Below are 23,985 nucleotides of genomic sequence, written 5' to 3'. Positions count from 1 at the left end.
CCGATCTCGTGGAAGGTCAGTACGCTTCCCGGAGAAATGTAGGAACATGCGAGGCAATACTGGGCCTACAACTAATCTTAGAAGATACGTTTATAGCATTTGTAGATTTAAAAAACAGTTTTCACAATTTTGGTAGAAATCGCTCGTTGAAAATCTCATGGCTGCAGAGACACAATATAGGCACCGGAAGGTTATTCACAACTACACTGTCCAGTCACATTAATGTGAGCGCCTGTCAAAATACGCGGACCTCTTCGACACGTGGAGGAAGGGAGTCAATGAGGTTCTGAAGATAACGATAGGCATGTGGAGCAGTCTCAAATCCAGTGGCATGGCAAGCAGTGCTAGGTCGCCATAGAGGATCCATGGAACGAAAAGCCAGATCGAGGAAGCTCCAAATATTTCCGACTGGATTTAAATCTGGGTAGTCTGGTGGCCAGAGAAGTACTGTAAACTCACCTTGGTGCTCTGCGAAGCTGTGCGACACGTTGCGTTCTCCTACTGCTAGATGCGTTCCTGCCGAGGAAAAAAAACTGCTTTTAGGGATGGACATGGTGCTCAAGGACAAATTCATACTAGTATTGATCCGTTGTGCCTTCCAGAAAGATGGAATCACCCAGAGATTGTCACGAAAACATTCCTCAGACCTTAACGCTCCCTCCTTCGGCCTGGACCCTTCCGGCGATTATTGCAGGGTGCTTGCTTTCGTATCGTTCATGTCGTACACGCCAAAACCATTTGTCCGATGTAGACTAAAATGGATTCATCTGAAAAGTCTACCTGTCGTCACTCACCAGAGGTCCATTAACGGTACTAGAGTGCAAATTCCAGCCTTCGCCACCAACGAACAGCAGTCAGCATGGGCGAATGAACCGGACACACGCGCAGTAAGGTTTGCTGAACGGTCGTTGAGGAGACACTGTTGGTAGCCCCTTGGTTCATCTGAACGGCCAGCAGGTCAACAGTTGCACGTCTATTCCCCGTACACAGCTCCGCAGGCGTCGTTCACACCTGCCATCTAGGGCCCCTAGTGCACCACAGTTGCCATGGCTCCGGTTTTGGATATCGCAATTTTACCATGAAAGATGTACTTTAACCACTGCGGCAGGATCAAGCGAGGTGGTACACTGATTAGCACACTGGACTCGCATTCGGGTGGACGACGGTTCAATCCCGCGTCCGCCCTCCTGAATTAGGTTCGCGGTGATTTCCCTTAATCGCTTCAGGTAAATGCCGGGATGGTTCCTTGAAGGCATGGCCGACTTCCCTTCCCACCATTCCCTAATCCAATAGACCGATGACCTCGCTGGTTGGTCTCCTCCAAACAACCCAACCTCACTCACTGTGGCAGGCAAACAGCTTACAAACTTAGCCGTTTCGGAAATACTTTCACCGTTGGCTTGAAAGCCAATGATCATGCCCTTTTGAACGTCAGATAAATCGCACCGTTTCCGCATTACGACAACGACTGCGCTGTCTCCCTTCCAAAATGCCTCCAAATGGTTCAAATGGCTCTGAGCATTATGGGACTTAACTTCTGAGGTCATCAGTCTCCTAGAACCTAGAACTACTTAAACCTAACTAACCTAAGGACATCACACACATCCATGCCAGAGGCAGGATTTGAACCTGCGACCGTAACGGTCTCGCGGTTCTAGACTGTAGCTCCTATAACCGCTCGGCCACCCCGGCCGGCTTTTCAGACGTAGCATGTAATAGTATATGTCAACGTTACACACCAATGACAATTCCTCTTCGAAACAACAAAAAATACCTCATTTTCCAAATAAAACAGGGCTCCTCTTCCAAAACATATAACAATCGTCTTCTAAAGGAAGCAGCATTTCTCTTTTATAACAAACAAAGCTCCTGGCCTAAAAGCAAACAAGACTCCTCTTCTGAAATGACAATTCTATCTCTTTTAAAGGTCCGCCATCTAAGTACATACTCCGCTAGCCATCGTTGGGTGCGTGGCGGAGGGTACCTTGTGCTACTACTACTGCTACTAGTCATTTCCTTTCCTGTTTCACTCGCAGATGCCTCCGTATGCGCCGTAATTTCTCGGTCCTTACGCAAAATCTATGTTGTGGCACTAGGATTGTTTTGTAGTCAGCGTCAAATACTAGTTCTCCAAGTTTTCTCAATAGTATTCCTCGAAAAAAACACAGCTTCTCTCCAAGGATTCCAAATTGCGTTCCCGAAGCATTTCCCTAGCACTTGCGTGTTTTTCACCATGCTGGTAAGAAATCTAGTAGCACGCCCCTGAATTGCTTTCATGTCTTCCTTTAATCCAACCTAGTAAGGATCCCAAACACTCGAGCAGTACTCAAGAATAGATGGCACTAGCGTGTTTATGTGGTCTACTTTACAGATGAACCACAGTTTCCTAGAATTCTCCCAATAAATCGATATCGAGCATCCGACTTCTCCACTATGCTCCTCACATACTCATTCCATTTCATGTCGCTTTGCAACGTTAAGCCCAGATATTTAAGTGAAGTGACTGTAACAAGCAATACACTCCTAATGCTGTATCCAAACATTACGGGATTGTTTTTGCTAATCATTCACATTGACGTACATTTTTCTTCTGTTAGAGCCGGCTTCCATTGATCAGAGCAACTAGAAATGTTTTCTAAGTCATCTTGTAGCATCCTACAGTCATTCAGCTTCGACACCAGCAGCTTCAGGAGCCACAGATTGCCGCCCACCATGTCTGTCAGATCATTTATGTATACAGAAAATAATAGCGTTCTTATCACACTTCCATGAGGCACTCCTGACAATACATTTGTCTCCGATGAACAGTCGCCTTCGAAGACATCATACCGGGTTCTATTATTTAAGAAGTCTTCAAGCAACTCACATGTCTGAGAACATATTCCGTATGCTCGCACCTTCGTTGATAGTCTGCAGTGGGATACAGAGTCAAATGATTTTGGCATATCTAGGAACATGGACTCTGCATATTGCCCTTCATCCATAGTTCGTAGTATGCCGGGTGAGAAAAGGGCAGGCTGAGTTTCGCACGAGCGATGCTTACCGAGCTGATTGCCATTCGGATGATCCGGGTCCAATTCCGAGCACCGCCTGGGGTTTTCCCTTGGTGGGAGGACTGGAACGGTGTCCACCCAGCATTGCCATGTCAACTGGGGATTTACGTGACGTGAACTAGCGGCTCCAAGGATTTCAAAGTCGGTAATAGCCAGGACGATGTGTCCTGACCCCACGCACTTCTGTACTGCATCCAACTGGGGCCAGTTTCTGAGGATGACACGGCGATTGGTCGGTCCCGACAGGCTTGTCTGAGGCCATAATGACGGAGCTTTGCTTTACTTCACTTTTGAAACAAGTATTCCTTCTCCTCTAAAACAAACCAGACTTCCCTTTCGTGTCTAAAACAAACGAATCCTCTTTTAGATCAGAGATTCAGTACTGACACATTCAAAACACCTCTTCTGATACCTCTTGCATATGAGTCAACACATCGCTCTTAAGACTTTGAGGCTCATCTTTTAAAACAAACAAATCTCCTCTTCGAGAACAAACAAACTAACGAACTCCTCTCCTAAAGAGAACTTTTCTTTTTCTTCTTCTAAAACGAACAAGGACCTCGCTTCTTAAACAAGCCTAGATCCTCCTTGAACACCAAACTGGCTGTTTTTCTAAACCAGACATAATATAGTTACATAATCTACACACACTCAACACTCAGCAAACCACCATAGCATGCCACTACTGTTTATTCCTCTTCTTTTTTCCCACTCGCAAATGGACCTAGAGGTAAACAACTCTCTATATACCTCCGTAAGAGTACTAATTTCTCTCCTTTTCGCGGTCCTTACGCGAAATATACGTTGGCGGCGGCAAAATTGGTTTGCCTTCGGCCTCAAATGATAACTCTCAAAATTTTATCAATAATGCTTCGAGGAAAGAACATCCTCTTTTACACAGGGAATCCATTTTTTCATACTCTTATTTATATAATGATGTTCACAAATCAAGTACAGCTTGTTAAACTTAAGCAGCACATAAAACTGCTATCGCATCAGTGATATTGGTAACGGTGTGAATGATGGGCCGGCCGTGGTGGCCGAGCGGTTCTAGGTGCTTCAGTCCGTAACCGCGCTGCTGCTACGGTCGCAGGTTCGAATCCAGCCTTTGGCATGGACGTGTGTGATGTCGTTAGGTTTAAGTAGTTCTAAGTCTAGCGGACTGATGATCTCAGATGTTAAGTCCCATAGTGCTTAGACTCATTAAACTATTTTGTGAATTATGGATCTTCCGCTCCCTGCACAGTTCCTACATTTGCCGACAAGTCTGTTCGCTAACGGGTTCAATCTTCCCGCTGTTATTCGGGTAAATATCTTGAGATCAGAATTAAGCAGAGTTTGTGGTCTATATTTTTCAATGTTTTACTTCCCGGCTTCTTTAGGGAACATGGCTATCAACTCTTCTTGAATTTCATGACTCGTTTGTAGCATCTCCTTACACATTTATATAAAAGGATTTTTCAGTAGTTCCAAACATTCCATAAAAAAATCAATGGGCAGGTCATCCGGGCCTGCTGCCTTGTTCTTGAAACTTTTTTTTAATGACATTGTTCTGTAATTTCCTCCATGAAGGCTTCATTTTCTTCTTCGCAGACACCTACACGAAGGAAATGTTATCCATTTTCGGCTACATTTTCGTCTGTTGGTTCTTCAGCGAATGATGTGGACAATAGTCCATCCATTCTCACCAGTATTTCTCAATGAGCCCCGATAATTCTTCACTCGTTCTTTTCATTTCGGATTTTTAAGATTATCTTTACAGTACGCCTTTCTTTGGCTAAGTGGTTAGCAGTAGTTTCGGCTTGTGTCACGCATTGTTCAGGGGTTCTCACTTGTTACCGAAATATCTGGTTCCCTACAAGTCTCACTATTTTCGACTTTATTTTCGTAATAACTTTCGACTATTTAGTTACATCATTTGACTTTTATAAGTCTCTCAGTGTGTGGGACAGAAATTCATTTGTACTGTTTTCCCATTCGTGCATAGTTCTAGGTGAATAAATTAAAGTTCTTCTGAGTAATTATTTTGAGCATTTCCTGCACCGTTGTGCTGTACTGTTCTTGCACAGCTATTAATTTGAGTTCTGCATTGTTATCAGTTACGGCGTACTCTGACTAAGCTATCCAATCACCGTTCCGTTTACTTTCTCGTGTTCCTACTTCCTCCAATACCTGTCTTCTGCTTTACAAATTTCAAAGTTTTCCTGTATACCTCATGAGACTAAACTAATTCTCTGTAACACTTTTCTTCTGGAAGCTCCAGTCCCGCAGAGTATGAGGTAGAATTTCTGTGAACTTTAGAATGGAGCAAATAGGTACTGGCGGACGCAGAGTTGTGATGGCGAATTGTGAGTCATGCTTGGATACCTCAGTCGGTGGAGCATTTAACGCTAAACATAAGGTTTCTGAAGTTGTGGTAGTTAAATGAATTTTTACTTTGCATAAGAGAGATGCAGTCAATAAAAATACTGTATTGACGAATGTGTAACTATATTACGCTGACTTGAAAATTAATGGAAGCTCGGAAAGCATCTTCGCATAAATAAAGATTTTTCTATTTCTTCAAGTAATTCAGTCTACAGCCACGGATCTCAGCCACCGTTAACACGAGTAAATTAACGCCGTCATACGATCTGTATACAGCATAATTTATGTATGCGGGTGAATGGGCGAGTGGGAGTCTTTTAATTGGACCGCCACTTCGTCATCGTGCCTGCACCTAACTTGCCCCAGTTACCCAAATGGGGAAACAGGACTTACTTTTTAACGTGGAATCCGAAACACGTGTGATACTCATGACGCCGCACGTTGTTAAGAGGTGAAGGTTACATGAAAAGCAGACTCATCATTTCTGTGGTTGGATCGGGAATCGATACAGCAATCTGTCGGTTTCCAGGTACGGGCCTTACCACCGGACCACCAGGTTCGACTCAGTACAACAGAACAATGCAGAATCGCTTCACGTACAATTCGTGCTCTTGAAATGGTTGCATTCAAGGGAAAACGGATTGTGCGACTTCCTTCGCTTAGAATATACACTGATAATAGTGTTCTTATAGTCGGTAATGTAACTTATATCTATGTTGGGTACAGCTATGACACAGTTTTAAGGCGAGTAGCACAACAACGTATAAGTGGTAATAGTAACAGAAATGGCAGAAGACGAAATGGTGATAGACGAGAGTTGGCGTTGCTCGAAACAATAATAGCACGTTTTGAACAAGATGAAAATCCCTTGGTCTGTTACTGAGACTTAAAACGACAACTGATTGTGAACCTTAATACACAACAGGGAAGAATACATGCAGAATTATACAGCACTATAGCTGTGGAACACAGAAAAGTATGATATATATCATGATATATGTAGTAGATACGTTTCTGGGTGCCCGGGAAGGTCAACCCAGAGGAGAATCCGTAAAATGTCTTGTGCTGGCCAAGCAGCAAAAAGCTCATGAGTAAGATAAAAATACGTATTTTGCAAACAACCGTAAATGTATGTAGTAATGGTTCATTTTGTCCCATCTTCAAAGGGCTAGTAAAATATTAATAAAAAAAATTAATGCTAAGTAAGGATGAAGTGGAGAGGTCACTCGTAATAAACCATTTGCTGCTTCATTCCTCACGTAGTCGCCGGCATTGCTGAAGGGGCATGTGATCAACCCGCCCTCCATCGCCTTCGAACAATACCTCACGTTGCAACGTAGTTCCAATAATTTTCGTGCACAGAGTGAACAAGGAGGAAAGAAAACGAAAGAAAAAGTTGGAGAAGGAGTTAAAGTCCAGGGAGAAGAAACAAAAACGTTGAAGTTTAGTGATGACATTGCATTTCTATGTGAGAAAGGAAAGGACTTGGAAGATCAGTCGAATGAATTGGGTACTGTCTTGAAAGGAGAATGCAAGAGGAACATCGACAAAAGCAAAACAAAGGTAATGGAATGTACTCGAATTAAATCAGGCTATGTTGATGGAACTAGATTAGGAAACGAGACACTAAAACTAAGCAAAATAACTGATGATGGGCGAAATAGAAAGTATACAACATGTAGACTGACAGTAGCAAGAAATGCGCTTATGAAGCAGAGGAGAATTTGGCATCGAATATTGATCTAACTTTTAGGTCTTTTCAGAAAGTATTTACCTGAAATGCAGCCATGTATGGAAGTGAAATATGGACAATAATCACGTCAAACAGAAAGAGACTAGAAGGTTTTGAAATATGATGTTACAGAAAAATACTGAAGATCAGATGGGTAGATCATCTAATTAATCAGGAGGTCTGATTAGAATTGGAGAGAAAATAAATTTGTGGCAGAACTTGACAGGGACTGGTTTACAGGATAAGTTTTGAGACATCAAGGGACTTTTTATTTTGTTTTGGAGAGATGCGTAGAGGGTGAATAAAGGATGAATACAGGAAACAGGATCAAAAGTATGTGATTCCGAATTAATTACTGCCGTCGTGCAGTCATCTGAGAGTTGCAGTGCCACAGATATAAGTGGCATTTTCCAACTGTCAACAAAATTTGGTTGTAGTGGTTTCCTTGTGCTGGTATTTGAATTTTAAGATTTTGTTGCAAAATTCATGGCAAAAGACGAAACTGTGACAGAAACCTTCCATAGACGGCGGTATAAGTGTTGCTTTCACCCGCCCCATATAATTAATTTCAGCAATTGAGCTGTACGGCGCTAGCAGAAGTCAGCGCACAACGGCATCTGGCAACCTTGCACAGCCGCTAACGAATTGTCAAGTACAAAGCAATTTTAGTCGCACTATTAATACCCTGTGCATCTATTTGTTAAATCCACGTAAGTATAGTCGCATGCACTAGTACGTTTACAATTGTTCAATCCAGGAATAAATGACTCTGAATTTATAGCACTTACCAAACGCAAAACAATACCAAGCAGAAATTTGGAAAGTAGTTTACGGTTCAGGGAGAAGAAAATAAAATTATTTAAGTTATTTGGAATGCATCTTTGCGACTAAAGATATTTACTTCTCATAGGCGTTTCATTTTATTCAATTAAATAAATGAAACAAAACGCATATGGTAAAATAAATGAAATTTGTTAAGTATAGTCGTAAGAACGCATTTCAAATAGGGGAGAGCCGAGGAAAGTGACCATGGCCTGCAAATTGAGTACTGTTGCTGTTCGAAGCTCGTGGTCTAGTGGCTAGCGTTCCTGCCTCTGGATCACGGGGTCCTCGGTTCGATTCCCGGCCGCATTGGGGATATTCTCTGCCCGGGGACTGGGTGTTTGTGATGTCCTAGTCATTGCATCATCATCACCATTCATGACAGAGGCTAGATTGGATTGTGAAAAAAGTGGACTGTGTAAAAATTGGGACTTTTTACGGGCACTGATGACCGCACAGTTGAGGGCCCCACAAACCAAACATCAATTGGCTATTGTGATCCCGGAAGCTATGAGGTGCCGCCATCGCGTCTACAATGCCTCAACTTATTCTCCATGGAGTTCACAGTCACCCGGAGAAGCCTAACCTGCATTGCCGTTCCTCTCACTTGTGTTTCAGTAATCCTGATGAAAGGTAAGAAGTCTCTCTGTCTATCCATTATTCAGAGAATATGCCACTTTTTAATTAAATTGTATTGGAAGTGTCAAACCAAGACTTGACAATCCTATTTTATTTACTGAAAGTTCGGTCAACCTATCAGAGGACATACAGCTTTTGAGTAATAGCGTCAATGCGGGTAACGTGGCCACCGGCCACGTCTGTGGTGGCTTCTGACCACTTCGTGAAGGGGGAAAACGTAAAAGCAGTGTCCGGAAGAACTACTACGTGGCGATACTCACAGAAAATCCTTATAAGAGCGATCTAGAAGCAAAGAAACAAAAAGAGTGGGGGAGGGGGGAATAGAAGGAAAAGAAGGAAAAACGAAAAGCGGCCGAAGAGATGAAAGGCAGTTAAAAGCAAATGCAAGGAGTAGGAAACCCAACCCTAAAAGAACTCTTTTTCACGACAACGATGAAGACATTGCGTTCAAGTACTGTGAAGAAAAATTTTCAGGTTCAGGGTTAGAAGAACTGTGGATTTAAAACCAATTGTGCTCCATCTGGACTCACGAACTCTGTATACTAATCGAGAAACACAGTTCGCCTTTTATTTACGAAAAGTGTAATTCGAATCATGTTTCATAATAAGTAATATTTATTTGTTTGGTAAAACAGTTTTTTATCCTTTATTTTTACCTTTAAGCTACGTGGCCACTTTGCCCACTCACGCCGGACCAAGTGGTCAATTCGGCACTTTGCGAAAATTCAGTTGTTTAAAATGCTTAGTTCAATTCTAAGGTGATTATACTACTTCGAAGTATTCTTCAATAGTTGTAGATTATAATCACTCACTTCCATACATTCCTGTCAATTGTTGCTCAGCTTAAAATATAGGAATACCTTAGCCTGGCCACTTTGCCCGGCTATCCCTACGTTTAATAACTATATGGAAACTATGGGCACACAAATCAAGAAGAAATTAAAACTTTAAGGATCTCTATTGATACTGCACTTTTTCAGAGAAGTCATTGGATTGGAAGATCAGCTAAACAGAATGCAGAACTTCTTGAAACGAAGTTCTAAGCTGAAAATTAATAAAAGGGAAACCAAGATAATGAAGTTTTGATTTTATTTATAGCATTTGTTCAGCAGCTGTAGTGTGCATTCTTTTTCAAAATAGAAAAGGATAAAAACAGTCATCATCTGCACAAAAATTTTAAGTTCGCTGTGTCAGTTTCAATACATCAATCTGTTATCCTCAGAAATTTGATTCCAGCTCGAAGCATGGTTAAGTCAATGTGAAATAAGAATTGGACTATAAAGGGATACTAAAAAGAACATGTAAAAAATAAAGTTTGTTGAAATCAAATGTACAGCAGCTGAGAAACACAAAAGTATAGAAAAGTTGGTTAAAAAGTACAAATACGCGCGGAACATGTGAAATATATGTGAAACACAGTTGACATGTGTGTATGCAGGCGAAGTCACGGGTAAACAGCTTAGAACGATTTCAACCAAGTTTGGTACACATGTTAGTTACGATCAGGAAAGGGATAAAAACTACCAGCCTCGTATTGGTGAGAGATTGATAACGACGAAGAGAGAAGCGAAGCCGGCCGGAGTGGCCTAGCGGTTGTAGGCGCTTCACTCCAGAACCGCGCGACCGCTACGGTCGCAGGTTCAAATCCTGCCTCCGGCATGGATGTGTGTGATGTCCTTAGGTTAGTTAGGCTTAAGTAGTTCTAGGGGGCTGATGACCTCATATGTTAAGTCCCATAGTGCTCAGAGACGTTTGAACCGATAGTGCTCAGAACCAGAGAAGCGAATGGGAGGATATGGACAGACAGTGAGGCGGAAGGAAAAGATCGACACAGATGGAAGGGACCGGGAAGTGAACAGAGAGAGTGATGAGGACGAGATGGACAGAGAAAGGAAAGAGAAGGAGATGAACAGAGACAGCGAGAGGAAGAGATAGGTTGAGAGAGGGGGAGGAGGAGATGAACAAAGAGAGGGGCGTATGAGAGGACTAGGTGATGGACAGAGTGAGGGCAGAGGCAGACAGTGAAAGCAAAAGTGAGGTGATGAGCACACACTGAGGCGGAAGGAGAAGATATACTAACAGATGGTTGGAATGAATATGTACCCGGGCAACTCCGGGTACTCTACATCTACATCTACGTGATTGCTATTCTCAATTAAGTGCGTGGCAGAGGCTTCAATGAACCGCCGTTAGCTAGCTACATAAGAAAGGAACGAACTATATGGCAGGTATGGAATTTTATGTTATAAACAGCTGATGGTGGCACCAATGGTCAATGGAGTAGCGGCAAGCCTTCGTATTTTTCGGCTGGAGTTGAGTTTTGTTACTTTGGTACCAAAGTTATTGACTGCCAGTGAAATGAAGAGAGTATGAAATGTTGTTTGGATATTGCATGAAAATCTTTCCTGAAACGATAAATTTAGTATATAACACAAATTTAAATATTCAGAAGTCTTTTATAAAAGCATTTGTTTGGAGTGCGCCCTCGTACGGACGTGGAACGTTGGCCAGAAACGGTAGAAATGAGACGAGAAGTGGATACTGAAATGTAGCTCAACACAAAATGTTGAAGATTATTTAAGTAGGTATACAGAATAACGAGTGAGATACTGAAGCGAATTAGGTTGAAAACAGATTTTCAAACAAGTTTATTAAAAGGGACACGTCACATCATGAGGAGTCAAAAAATAGTACATTTAGTAACAGAAAAAATGGTTCAAATGGCTCTGAGCACTATAGGACTTAACATCTGAGATCATCAGTCCCCAGAACTACTTAAACCTAACTACCCTAAGGACATCACACACATCCATGCCAGAGGCAGGATTCGAACCTACGATCGTAGCAGTTGCGCGGTTCCGGACTGAAGCTCCTATAACTGCTCGGCCACCGCGGCAGGCTTAGTAACAAAAGAATGTGAGGGGGGCGATTATAGAGAGAGGTTAGACCAACACCCGAATGTCGTAATCAGATTCAAATAGATGTATGGTGCAGTAGTTATTCGTATATGAAATGAACTGCACAAGTCCAACGTGGACAACCGCACCAAACAGACCTGCACCCTGATGACCACGACATTGGCCAAGAACTGCACACCTTAAGCAGCCACTTGATAAGCGCACTTGCGACCACATCACGTACACCACAGCACACAAAATGAATGGCATGTTGAGTTTGTTCGCTCCTGGACTACATTGAGGTGACAAAAGTCGTGGGATACCTCCTAATATCGTGTCTGACCTCATTTTGCACTGTGTAATGCAGGTACCCGACGTGTCATGGACTCAACAAGTCGTTGAAAGTCCCCTGCTGGAATATTGGGCCATGCCGCTTTTATAGCCGTCCACAACTGCGAAACTGTTGTTACTGCAGGACGTCGCGCGTGAACTGACCTGTCGAGTATGTTCCATAAATATTCGCTGGGATTCATGTCAGGCGAACTGGGTGGCCAAAACGTTGGCTCGAGCTGTCGTCATTGTTTTTCAAACTAGTCGTGAACAGTTGTGGTCCAGTGGCATGGAGCATTATCATCCATCAACGAATGGCTGCGGATGGTGTCCATGTAGCCCAACATAACCATTCCCAATCAGTTATCGGTTCAGTTGGACAAGAGAACCCAGTCCATTCGATGTAGGCACAACTTACTCCATTATAGAGCCACTACCAGCTTGTACTGTGCCTTCTTAATAACCTGAGTATATGTCTTCGTGTGATCTGTGCCAATAGCGAAACCCGGCATCAGCTCTTACCAACAGAAATCGGGACTCATCCGACCAGGCCGCGGGTCTGGGGTCCAGCCGGTATCATCATGAGCCCAGGAGAGGTGCTGCAGGCGATTTAGTGCTGTTAGCAAAGACACCCGCGTTGGTCGTCTGCTGCCATAGAGCATTAATGACAAATTTCGCTGCACTGTCCTAACGGATACTTCGTCGTACGTCCCACATGGATTTCTCTGGTTATTTTACGCAGTGTTTTTTGTCTATAAGCACTGACATTCCACAAAGATGCAGATGCCCTCGGTCGTTAAGTGAAGGCCGTCGGCCCTTGCGTAGTCTGTGGGGAGAGATAATGGGTGAAATGTGGTATTCTTTGCACACTCTAGACACTGTGGATTTCGGAATACTGAATTCCTTAACGAATTCCGAAAGGGAATGTCCCGTGCTTCTAGCACCAACTACCAGTCCGTGTTCAAAGTCTGTAACATCTACATCTAAATTTATACTCCGCAAGCCACCCAACAGTGTGTGACGGAGGGCACTTTACGTGCCACTGTCATTACCTCCCTTTCCTGTTCCAGTCGCGCATGGTTCGCGGGAAGAACGACTGCCAGAAAGTCTCCGTCAGCGCTCGAATCTCTCTAATTCACATTCGTGATCTCCTCGGGAGGTATAAGTAGGGAGAAGCAATATATTCGATACCTCATCCAGAAACGCTCCCTCTCGAAACCTGGCGAGCAAGCTACACCGCGATGCAGAGCGCCTCTCTTGCAGAGTCTGCCACTTGAGTTTTCTAAACATCTCCGTAACGCTATCACGCTTACCAAATAACCCTGTGACGAAACGCGCCGCTCTTCTTTGGAGCTTCTCTACCTCCTCTGTCAACCCGACCTTGTACGGATCCCATATTGATGAGCAGTACTCAGCTATAGGTCGAACGAGTGTTTTGTAAGCCACCTCCTTTGTTGATGGACTACATTTTCTAATGACTCCCAATCAATCTCTACCTGACACCCGCCTTACCAACAATTAATTTTATATTATCATTCCACTTCAAATCGTTCCACACCCATACTCCCAGATATTTTACAGAAGTAACTGCTACCAGTGTTTGTTCCTCTATCATATAATCATACAATAAAGGATCCTTCTTTCTATGTATTCGCAATACATTTCATTTGTCTATGTCAAGGGTCAGTTGCCACTCCCTGCATCAAGTGCCTATCCGCTGCAGATCTTCCTGCATTTCGCTGCAATTTTCTAATGCTGCAACTTCTCTGTATACTAGAGCATCATCCGCGAAAAGCCTAATGAAACTTCCGACACTATCTACGAGGTCATTTATATATATTGTGAAAAGCAATGGTCCCATAACACTCCCCTGTGGCACCCCAGAGGTTACTTTGACGGCTGCAGACGTCTCTCCATTGAGAACAACATGCTGTGTTCTGTTTGCTAAAAACTCTTCAATCCAGTCACACAGCTGGTCTGATATTCCGTAGGCTCTTACTTTGTTTATCAGGCGACAGTGCGGAACTGTATCGAACGCCTTCCGGAAGTCAAGGAAAATATCTACCTGGGAGCCTGTATTTAATATTTTCTGGGTCTCGTGAACAAATAAAGCGAGCTGGGTCTCAGAGGATCGCTGTTTCCGGAATCCATGTTATTCCTAATGAGTAGATTCCGGGTTTCCATAAATGACATGATACGCGAGCAAAAAACATGGTCTAAAATTCTACAACAGATCGATGTCAGAGATATACCCCTATAATTCTGCGCATCTGCTCGACGACCCTTCTTGAAAACTGGAACTCTCGCCCTTTGGCCATAATCACGTCGCAAACCTTTCCACGTGAATCACCCGAGTGAAAATAACAGCTCCAGCAATTCACTGTCCTTTTATATCTTGTGTACGCGATACGACCGCCGTCTGTATATGTGCGTATCGCTTATCCTATGACTTTTGTCACTTTATGCAGTTGGCTAGGCAGTAACAGAGCCCACTTTCCCTTTCGGCCTGCGGGAGAGAGTGTCAGTGTCAGCAGGGCGGGCACAAACACAGGACTCGGGCTGTCAGCGGCTGTGACGGCTCGGTATTAATTTAGGACCGCCAGGTGTCTGCGGGAAGACGGCGGCGCGTCGCCCTATTGCGTTAGCTGCCACGCGCCTTAGCTCGCGCATGCGCACGCGCATAATATTCGCGCCCGCCTGCGGCTATGTCACCTCACAGACCCCGCCGCCGCTGCTTCCCGGAATAACAGACACACACACACACACACACACACACACACACACACACACACACACCTGATAAATCGACGTTCGATTTCGTTGCCGCCGGCCGGCTTTTGTTTCGAGGTGGCATTCCTAGCGTCAGCAGGCTCAGCCGGGCTGTCGCCTCCGCTGATTGATGGCTGCTCTCCTCTCCTCTCGCATTACACCGACATCCTCCGCGACAGTCCCGACAACACACGCATCTCCGTTGGCCTTTGCATGGCTCTGTTGCTCTTCTGTTGTTTTTCGACAGTATAGATTACAGCTTTCCAAACTTTACCTCGTGGCGACACCCTTGTAATATTTACAAGTTCCCGAGACTATATTTCACTAATATAAATACAAGAGATTCCATTGTAACACATGATTTTTTAAGAAACCATCATTTATATTTAAGGTTCAATAACAAGTATACTGTTCTTGTGCTATTGTGGGTTTTTTTTCTAACTAGTTTTCGGCTTATTATGGCATCTTCAGGAAAAAACTGACTAGCGTCTTCAAGCATTACTAGTTATTACATAATCAAACTCTTTAAGCCAAGATACGATTCATTCGCACGGAATGTTGTGCTCCAAACATGTTTTTTAGCATTCTAAATTACACTTTACGCAATGGGCAATATTACACAAAATAGAGTACACACTATTACAGGTTATGTGGAATGATGTCATCGTCTGCGAGGTCGTTACATTGGTTGAGAGAACTGCCTCACTGAGTATCGGTCTCTTATGTTGTGCAACAAACATATTTTGCGTTGTAAATTACAGTTTATGTAATGGGCGATGTTAAGCACAGTACATGTTTAAAATACACAGTGCTGCATTATTAGATAGCGTCTGCATTGTTGATTTGTGTCAGGAAAGGCTCTTAACAAGGGAAGTGTTCAGACGTTTTGGAGTGAATCAAACCGATGTCGTTCAGACATGGAGTAGATACAGAGAGACAGGTTTGTTCCATTAACACTGATGAAGACACGTTTACACGGAATGGAATCAACGATACACGTAACAGTCATAGATTTTCGCAGGAAAATCCGTATGTTACAGTGAAAACCGATTTCCAAGTTCCTTTTTATTGTTTGTGAGGCATGATTACTAACAGTGATTGATAGGTCGAGCTATCTTAAAAGAACGAATGACGGGACAGAACTACTTGAATATTTTGGAAAATTTGTTTGTTGAACACGTTCTGGATGTTCCTCTGGCAATGTACTTCCAGCATGGTGAAGCCGCTCCAGATTTTACCAGGTGACTGAAGCAACATCTCAACCGCGCTTACCCCAATCGCTGGACTGGTTGTTGTAGTGCAATTATCTCACCACCGAGATCACCAGAAGTTACCCCATTAGATTTTTTTTCTGGGGATGGACGAAGTTTGAAGTGAGCAAAAATACGCGAGATGAACTGCTTGATTGAGTCATTGATGCTGCTGCCCTCATTAGGGAATTTGAAGAGGCGCGCAGACAAGCAACACGTGTTCTAGCAAGGGTGCAAAATGCATTGAAGGTGACGGTGGGATATTAGAAAATTTGTTGTGAGCTGCCTAACAGATGTAACTTGACGTGAACGATAATGCTTTGTGGCGAACGTGTTAAAAAATAACTATTTTTCAATTAATACTTCGTAAAACGCACATTGTAGCACTAACGTATATTTGTACATATCTGAACCTGACAATGTACTGAGTAACACAAAAAATAAACAAATAACAATGTCCATTAACTGTGTTCTAACTTGGAAACCATTCGGAATAAAGCCTATCTCGCAACCAAGTTTATTGCTTTAAAAAATCGTCCATGTCATATCACTGAATATATTGACCATTTGTCCTTTGAGAACCTCTATATGACTGAAGAGAGAAACTCGAGGTAAATTTTAACTTACACATAGGACTACAGAGTTTATATATTCAAAAGAAGCATCTTACTTTCTAACACTATATTATTACACGCATGTACAAAAAACTTTGGGCCACTTGTTACAATTCCGTTTAGAATCAAAGTTCAATAACACTCCCCTGGATAATAATCAAACTTGTCCCATACTTTTGCGAGCATGTCTGCAGTTTCAGCATTCACTGGTATTCCTGTGCTGCGTCGCAGAGACTAATAGTTGCTGGAAGGGGAGGCACATAGCCTGAGTGTTACGTCATCGCCCACAAAAGCCTGACGTACCGTGAGGTCAGGCAACCTTGGTGGTCTGAAGCTCCTTACGGGCGTTCCAGTTCATCTACGCTAGTAAACGGCTAGAACGGTGTACAGCCACAATTGCAGGTTGCCTATCAATGGCTTCCGGAGGCAACAAAAATTTATTGTTCAGTACTTCATATGATCATTGACCTATTTAAAACTTTACTATCATCATATATTGCGTTGCAGGTTGAATTAATTAATTCTTTCTACGTCATATTGCTTCGTAAATTAAATATAGTGGTTCTTTTAAGTTTTTGCTTATTACTGTTGTTTTCCCCCACCGTCAATAAGCATTTAGCATGTAACTAGTAAATATTTTACATGGATCATAAGCTCATAGTAATTTTCTATGTATGGCCAAGTGACATCCCTAACTGTTATATTCGTCACTTGGAAAAATCCGTCTTTCTACGTGTGCACCGTCATTCATTGCTTGTGACCACTGTGTCCGGCTTGCAGAGACGAGATAACTTTGTAGCGGAGTGTGCCGTCTCTTTGTTAACATAACTTATATGGGTATGGTGTGTGCTCTTTTGGACGTGTCGGAAAGAACAGACACCATACCCATATAAGTTATAGTTCTGGCGATACCGGCCATGACCTCCTTCTTCTGTGCAGATGCAGACATATTCCCCGAACTCTTACGGGACTTGGCAGAATGTCTTCCACGAGAAAAAAAGAGTGTGTTAGGGTGGGACACTACGAATGTAGTGTGTGGACATACAAGGTGAGAATGTGAGTCTCGCGGGAGGCGTGCGCGAGATAGTCCCTGCAGTCGCCCTATCATCTGTGCCCTCGGTGGCTCAGATGGATAGAGCGTCTGCCATGTAAGCAGGAGATCCCGGGTTCGAGTCCCGGTCGGGGCACACATTTCCACCTGTCCCCGTTGATCTATATCAACGCCCGTGCGCAGCTGACGGTATTAATATAAATCTAACTTCTTTGTTAACATTCCGACGACAGCGTAGTGCTATGCGTCAAGCTTGTGAGAATCGTGTTCGCCACCAACTTGCACGGATGGTATAAGGATTTTAACTGTGTGGTTTTCATCATTTCTGTGCATTTTACCAACTGCATGTATTTGACCGACTAGATTTTTATCAAGACATGTATACGTGGGGAGTGATTTCTATGCTTTGGTTGCATGTAATGTAATGTAATATGACGATTTTAAAACAAGTTCCAGAAGGTAAGTGGGGCAGCATAAGGCTGCTGAAACTAGTCAATAAATGCATTAAAGATAAAAATTGTGTTTTTATGCCTTGAAGCAGCGTAACTCACGGTGCACTAATTACACTGCCTTTACTCCTCCACTATTACAGAACGAGAGCACTTAACGACTTCCAACAAACTTTACACTTAATTTCAAACAATTTCGTAAACTTTTTCGCTGACGCCCTCACAAAATAATGAAAGGAAAAAAAGTTTATTGCCGGCTTCATATTCGCTGTCCGTGCGGTAAAACTACAGAATTGGACACAACGTATCAATTTATTACTTGTTTACTATTAATTATATCTGCAACTCGGTTTACATATACATGGCACAGTCACATTAATGTGACCATTTGCCTAGAAGGCTGAAAGCCACCTTTCGCAGCGCGGACGTGCAGGAAGAGACTCAGTAAGGTTCTTGATGGTACCAACAGGGACCTGGAGCCGTGGCGACTGCAGTGCCGTACACAGATGCGCTAGTTTCTCGGTTGAGGATCCAGTGTGCGAACAGCCCAATATAGGTGGTCCCACAGATTCACGATTGGGTTTAAATCCGAAGTGGGGGGGGGGGGGAGGGGGTTGGTTTGGTGGCCAGGATACTCTTTGAACCAAACACGTACACTGCCAGCTGTGCAGCACGTTGCATTGTCCTGCTGGTAGACGCTATCGTGACGAGGAAAAACAGATGGCACGTACTGGTGGACGAGACCTCAACGTAGAGATATCCAGAGGTATACAGAATGACTAGTTGATCCAGGAATGCCGGCCGGAGTGGCCGTTTGGTTCTAGGCGCTACAGTCTGGAACCGGACGACCGCAGGTTCGCATCCTACCTCGGGCATGGATGTGTGTGATGTCCATAGGTTAGTTAGGTTTAATTACTTCTAAGTTCTAGGTGACTGATGACCTTAGAGCCATTTGAACCATTTTTTTATCCAGGAATACTATGAAAACATTCTCCAGATCATAACGCGCCCTCCTTCCGCCTTGGCCCTTACGACGATTGTCGCTGGGCCGTACATGCCAGAGCCCACATGTCCGATGGAGCATAAAATGTGATTCATCTGAAAGGCCACCTGTCACCACAAAGTGGACGTCCAATTGCGATAATGGAGGGCAAATTTCAGCCTTTGTCATCAATGAACAGCAATCAACATTGGTGTGTGAACCAGGCACCTGCTGAAGAGACCCCTACGCAGCAACGTTTAGTGAAAGGTCATTGAGGAAACACTGCTGGTTCATCTAGGCGGTCAGTTATTGAACAGTTGTACGTCTACTCACCCTTACACATATCCCTAGTCATCTATGGTCCGTGATCCACCACATATGCCTCTGCGCCAGTTTTGGATATCGTCATTTTGCCATGTGCGGTTTACTTTTACTATTTGGGCACGCGAAAATTTACAAATTTAGCCGTTTCAAGAATGTTTCCACCCTTGGTCCGTAAGCCAGTGGTTGTCAGATGAATCGCTCGGTTTCCGCGTTACCAGAACGAGTGCACTATTTTCCGCGTGCCTCCGTCATGCTTTATATACTCTCCACTGATAGTCGTCTGTGCGTCGTTACTGCAAGTTGACGTCGAACATTGCCGCTAGTAATGTTATTGTAACCGTACCGTGTAACATCCACGCGTACCACATCAGTGAATGTATCTGCGAAACCGTATTACTGTATGCCGTATAGCTCTCAAGATACGTCAAACGTATCTACAACCATATGGGTTTCATATACCTAATGTCAGATATTTAACACATTAACTCATTTGCAAACTAAAGCAGACGTTTGAATCTGTTTTGTAGATGGGGCCTCGTTTATTTAAAGAATAGGGGTGCGGCTGCCTGTCATTAAGAAATGTTGTTACACGTAGATGTCAGTGTGGCGGCTCTCCGTTCTCTGGAAAACGAAATTTAGGTCACGTTCACAAAATATGGATCAACCTAGATGACAAGGGAACCAGCGACAATAATGAGATCCTTACCAGAGATCACGTAAACTGCCCACTTACAATTGGTGCCAAGGTAAATGTTTAGGTTCGATTTGTGAATTGACATCCACCCCAAATTCCTTTCTTCATTCTTGTAGAAGACAGAATCTGTGCAAGAGAATGAATCTTCTTGAAACATCTTCTTTATTGTCACGTCTCAATTCTTAATTTCAGAAACATAATTAGAATTCTTAACAGGTTTACTTAGCGATTTTATATCATCTGTTAAACTCATATCCTAACTTTTAAAATGTAAAATAATTTTATACTGTCATGTGAAGCAATACTGTCCTTGACTGGACCGTGAAAATGATAAAGGGCAGTAATCAGACACAAAATATACATAAACGTACGCTACGCAGTTGGTAACTATATTAAGTATATCACTGCAATTGTGAGAGCACCATTCTATGGTGTGTCGCATATGCCTTCAACCAGACAATGGTCGCAGACGTGTTTGGAGGCAACCCGGTCGGGCTGAATGCCTTAGACACACTGCCCAGCAAGTGCAACAAGGTGGAGGTTCCCTGCTGTTTTGGGGTGGCATTATGTTCGAGCCGACGTACGCCGCTGTTGGTCATGGAAGGTGCCGTAACGGCTGTACGATAGGTGAATACCATCCTATGATAGATAGTGCAAACATATCGGCAGCATATTGGCGGGCATTCGTCTTCATGGACTACAATTCGCGCCCCCATTGTGCACATCACGACTTCCTTCAGGATAACGACATCGCTTGACTAGAGTGGCCAGCATGTTCTCCAAACATGAACCCTATCGAACATGCCTGGGATAGATTGAAAATTGCCTGAGATATATTGAAAGGGCTGTTTATGGACGAGAGATCTACGCCGAATCGACGTTGAGGAATGGGACAATCTGGGCCAACAGTGCGTAGATGAACTTGTGGATAGTATGCCACGATGAATACAGGCTTGCATCAATGCAAGAGGACGTGCTACTGGGTATTAGAGGTAGCGGTGTGTACAGCAGTCTGAGGCATCACCTCTAAATGTGCCGCTGTATGGTGGTACAACATGCAGTGTGTGGTTCTTCATGAGCAATAAAATGGGCGAAATGAGTATGTTTATCTCTATTCCAATTTTCAGTACAGGTTCCGGAACTCTCGGAACCGAGGTGATGCTAAACTTGTTTTATGTGTGTGTTTGAGAAAGTCAGTCCTCCTCTTCCCTGACTTTTTGTTAAAGACCATACAACTCCAGCAGACACTGTTCTACTCGATGTTGTATTATCATTGCATCCTCCACCTGTTGAGTGACGTGCAGGGCCAGTTGTAGCAAGGCCAGCCGGTGTGGCCGAGCGGTTCTAGACGTTTCAGTCTGCAACCGCGCGACCGCTACGGTCGCAGGTTCGAATCCTGCCTCGGGCATGGATGTATGTGATGTCCTTAGGTTATTTAGGTTTAAGTAGTTGTAAGTTCTAGGGGACTGATGACCTCAGATGTTAAGTCCCATAGTGCTGAGAGCCATTTGAACCAGTTGTAGTTAAAGCTGTGTTCAACGTAGACTCACCGTGCAGCATGACATATGCTGAGCGTTCGCCTCGGCCAAACCGAAAATCTGCAGAATCAAGAAAGGAAATATGTTTGTCTTTGAACAGACAAAGGTGCTGTGCCGAGCCAGCGGGTTCTGGTATTTGGTGATCAAAGAGGCGGTGGAAATACGAGTACATCACGAAATATCAATCACGTCAGTGGTTCCAAATGCGCTGTGTATGGGATTTGGTGTTAGCAAATGTACATCAGGAGCATTCTGACGTGAAACGGGCGGAGAAAGTGGGGCTGAATAGACAGGCTGCACCTGCACTCGACGGCCGGAATCCACCCTTACTCCAAGTACCTCTAAGCACAATATTCTATATAGGAGCTACGAGAATATGTCATCTGGTGTCTTATTTATTTTCATCACGGTACAAACAAAAACTAAAGACTTGGTTATAGTAGGACTACTAGCTGAAAATGCAGATACAGAAAATTCCTTGTTGATGTCTGCAAGGAAGGAGGGCATGTTTTCCCATGAGTGAGGCGAAGAATTTATAGACGAAAACAAAAGAACAAGATGGTAGTGTGAGGTCTGAGACTGCTGTTTCATTTCTCGCACTATATACTTGTGCTGGACCCTCATGTTGAGAGCTACATATACTCTCCCCTATCATGTTTCAGTTTTCCCAAAATACCGACATACTTTAGCTAAAGGCAATTTGTAACAAGGTTGCCAAACAGTTATGTTTATTTGGGTTGTCCCAGGACGAATGGTCATTGTTAAGAGATATGACAGATACGATCACCCTAAGCAAAAAGGCCTGGGAAACATAAGCTTTAAAATGCATACCTTAAGAGCTATGAGCACTACTTCATCTTCAGTACTGCGACAGAACTCTCTTCTACTGCAAGCTCTTGGCGTTCCATATTTTGAGGGTATATTACGGACCAAAACAAGAAAAAAAATTTCCAGTAAACATATGCTCTGATGTACATACATTAAATGCTTTGAGCACTTGTTCCCCCTCGCTAATGTGAAACACAATTCTTCTACTGAACAAGTGCTCATAGCTCTTAAGGTATGCATTTTAGAGCCTATATTTGCTGAATATTTTATTCTTCTTTTGGTCAATAGTATTCCTCTCAAAATGTGGAAAGCAGGTATCTTGCAGTGGAAGAGATTTGTTTCACACTATCGAAGATGAACAAGTGCTCATAGATCTTAAGGCATGCGTTTGAGTCCATCTTTACCAGAGTTTTTTTGCTTCGCATGAACGTATCTGTAATATTCCTGAACACTGACCATACCTCCTGGGACACCCAGTATGAGGCTACTTTGTAACGAGTGTGTCACTGTTCCTAATCACTCCGCCATACGGAAATAGAGGACCGAGTCACCACTGGTATGTATTCCAAGCACCTTTAGCATTGCAGTTTCGTGAATAGTTTGAATCGTTCCCACACAGTCATATATGTGCTGATGAAGCAATGTTACTCGTACATACTTATTCAAGGTCTTTCACAGTCCCTATTACAGACTTAAGGGACTGTAGATGGGACTTAGTAGACACAATTTCTATAAGTAATCCACGTCCGTAGTTGTACCATTTCGATAAAAATGCAAGGAGTTTCAAAAGGTAAGTTACACTTGCAGTCCCACGCTATGACCATTGCGCAGCGAGAGTGGCGCATTGTTAGAAGAAAACACACGTTCTCTGTTCCCTGCATACGCAGTTCAGCCGCGGTACGGTTAACAGGTGCTTCACAGTCTTTTTCTTTTGCCTTTATCCCGTCCCTACATAGGATCAGCACGTTTATTTCCGGATTTGTCATTGTTAGTGCTGTAGGGCGACCGGATACCCTTATGTCGCCACCCCTTTAGTACCGGGATGTCACTTGGGTACGTCAATCGTCTGCATGTAGTTGTTAGACCATCCATGTGACTATATTGTTGTGTCTGTTCTTTCGGACATGTTCAGGCTCGAACTCTTACAGGCATCGGCGAAATGCCGCGAGTAATGAGAATAATGGGGAAGGGGCGCTACATAAGCAGTGAGTGGATAAGTTGAGAGTTTGAGGGGAGGCGTGCTAGGTTAGTCCATGCTGTTGCACTGACCACTGTGGCAGGATGACTCAGTGGTCAAGCCTAATACTTAGGAGACCAGGCTTCGAGTCCCAGTCTGGCCCAAATTTTCAACTTTACCCATTTATTTCAAGCAATGCCAGCTCGCAGCCAATATCCGCGATCCCCTTGTGTCCTTATCCGTGTGAAAGCGTGGGAACGTTTTCTAAATGTTTGTGAATCACATAACTGAGACGGGTCGTGAGTACCAACCCAGCATTCACTTAATCAGATGCGGAAACAACCTGAAAATCGCACCGAGGCCGAAGGGTACGCCAGCCTTCCTCGTTATATCCACACGGTACACGGGTTCTTTATCAAAACGTTCTCTACTAAATCTCCTCTGCAGTCCCTAGAAGACTGTAATAATA

At 43.5% G+C, this 23,985-nt stretch overlaps 1 protein-coding gene and 1 non-coding gene across 2 annotated transcripts in view; one reads left to right on the top strand and one right to left on the bottom strand.

Annotated features, from left to right (window-relative positions):
- LOC126272906 (sodium-dependent serotonin transporter-like) overlaps positions 1-23,985 on the bottom strand; it is a 1,032,532-nt gene that overhangs the window by 814,499 nt on the left and 194,048 nt on the right. The window lies entirely within an intron of this gene.
- Trnat-ugu (transfer RNA threonine (anticodon UGU)) lies at positions 17,586-17,660 on the top strand. The gene has a single exon. It is a non-coding gene; the product is annotated as a tRNA-Thr (tRNA).

Source organism: Schistocerca gregaria, chromosome 1 (assembly GCF_023897955.1).
Source record: "Schistocerca gregaria isolate iqSchGreg1 chromosome 1, iqSchGreg1.2, whole genome shotgun sequence".
NCBI lineage: Eukaryota > Metazoa > Arthropoda > Insecta > Orthoptera > Acrididae > Schistocerca > Schistocerca gregaria.
This window is presented reverse-complemented; position numbering and strand designations above follow the sequence as displayed.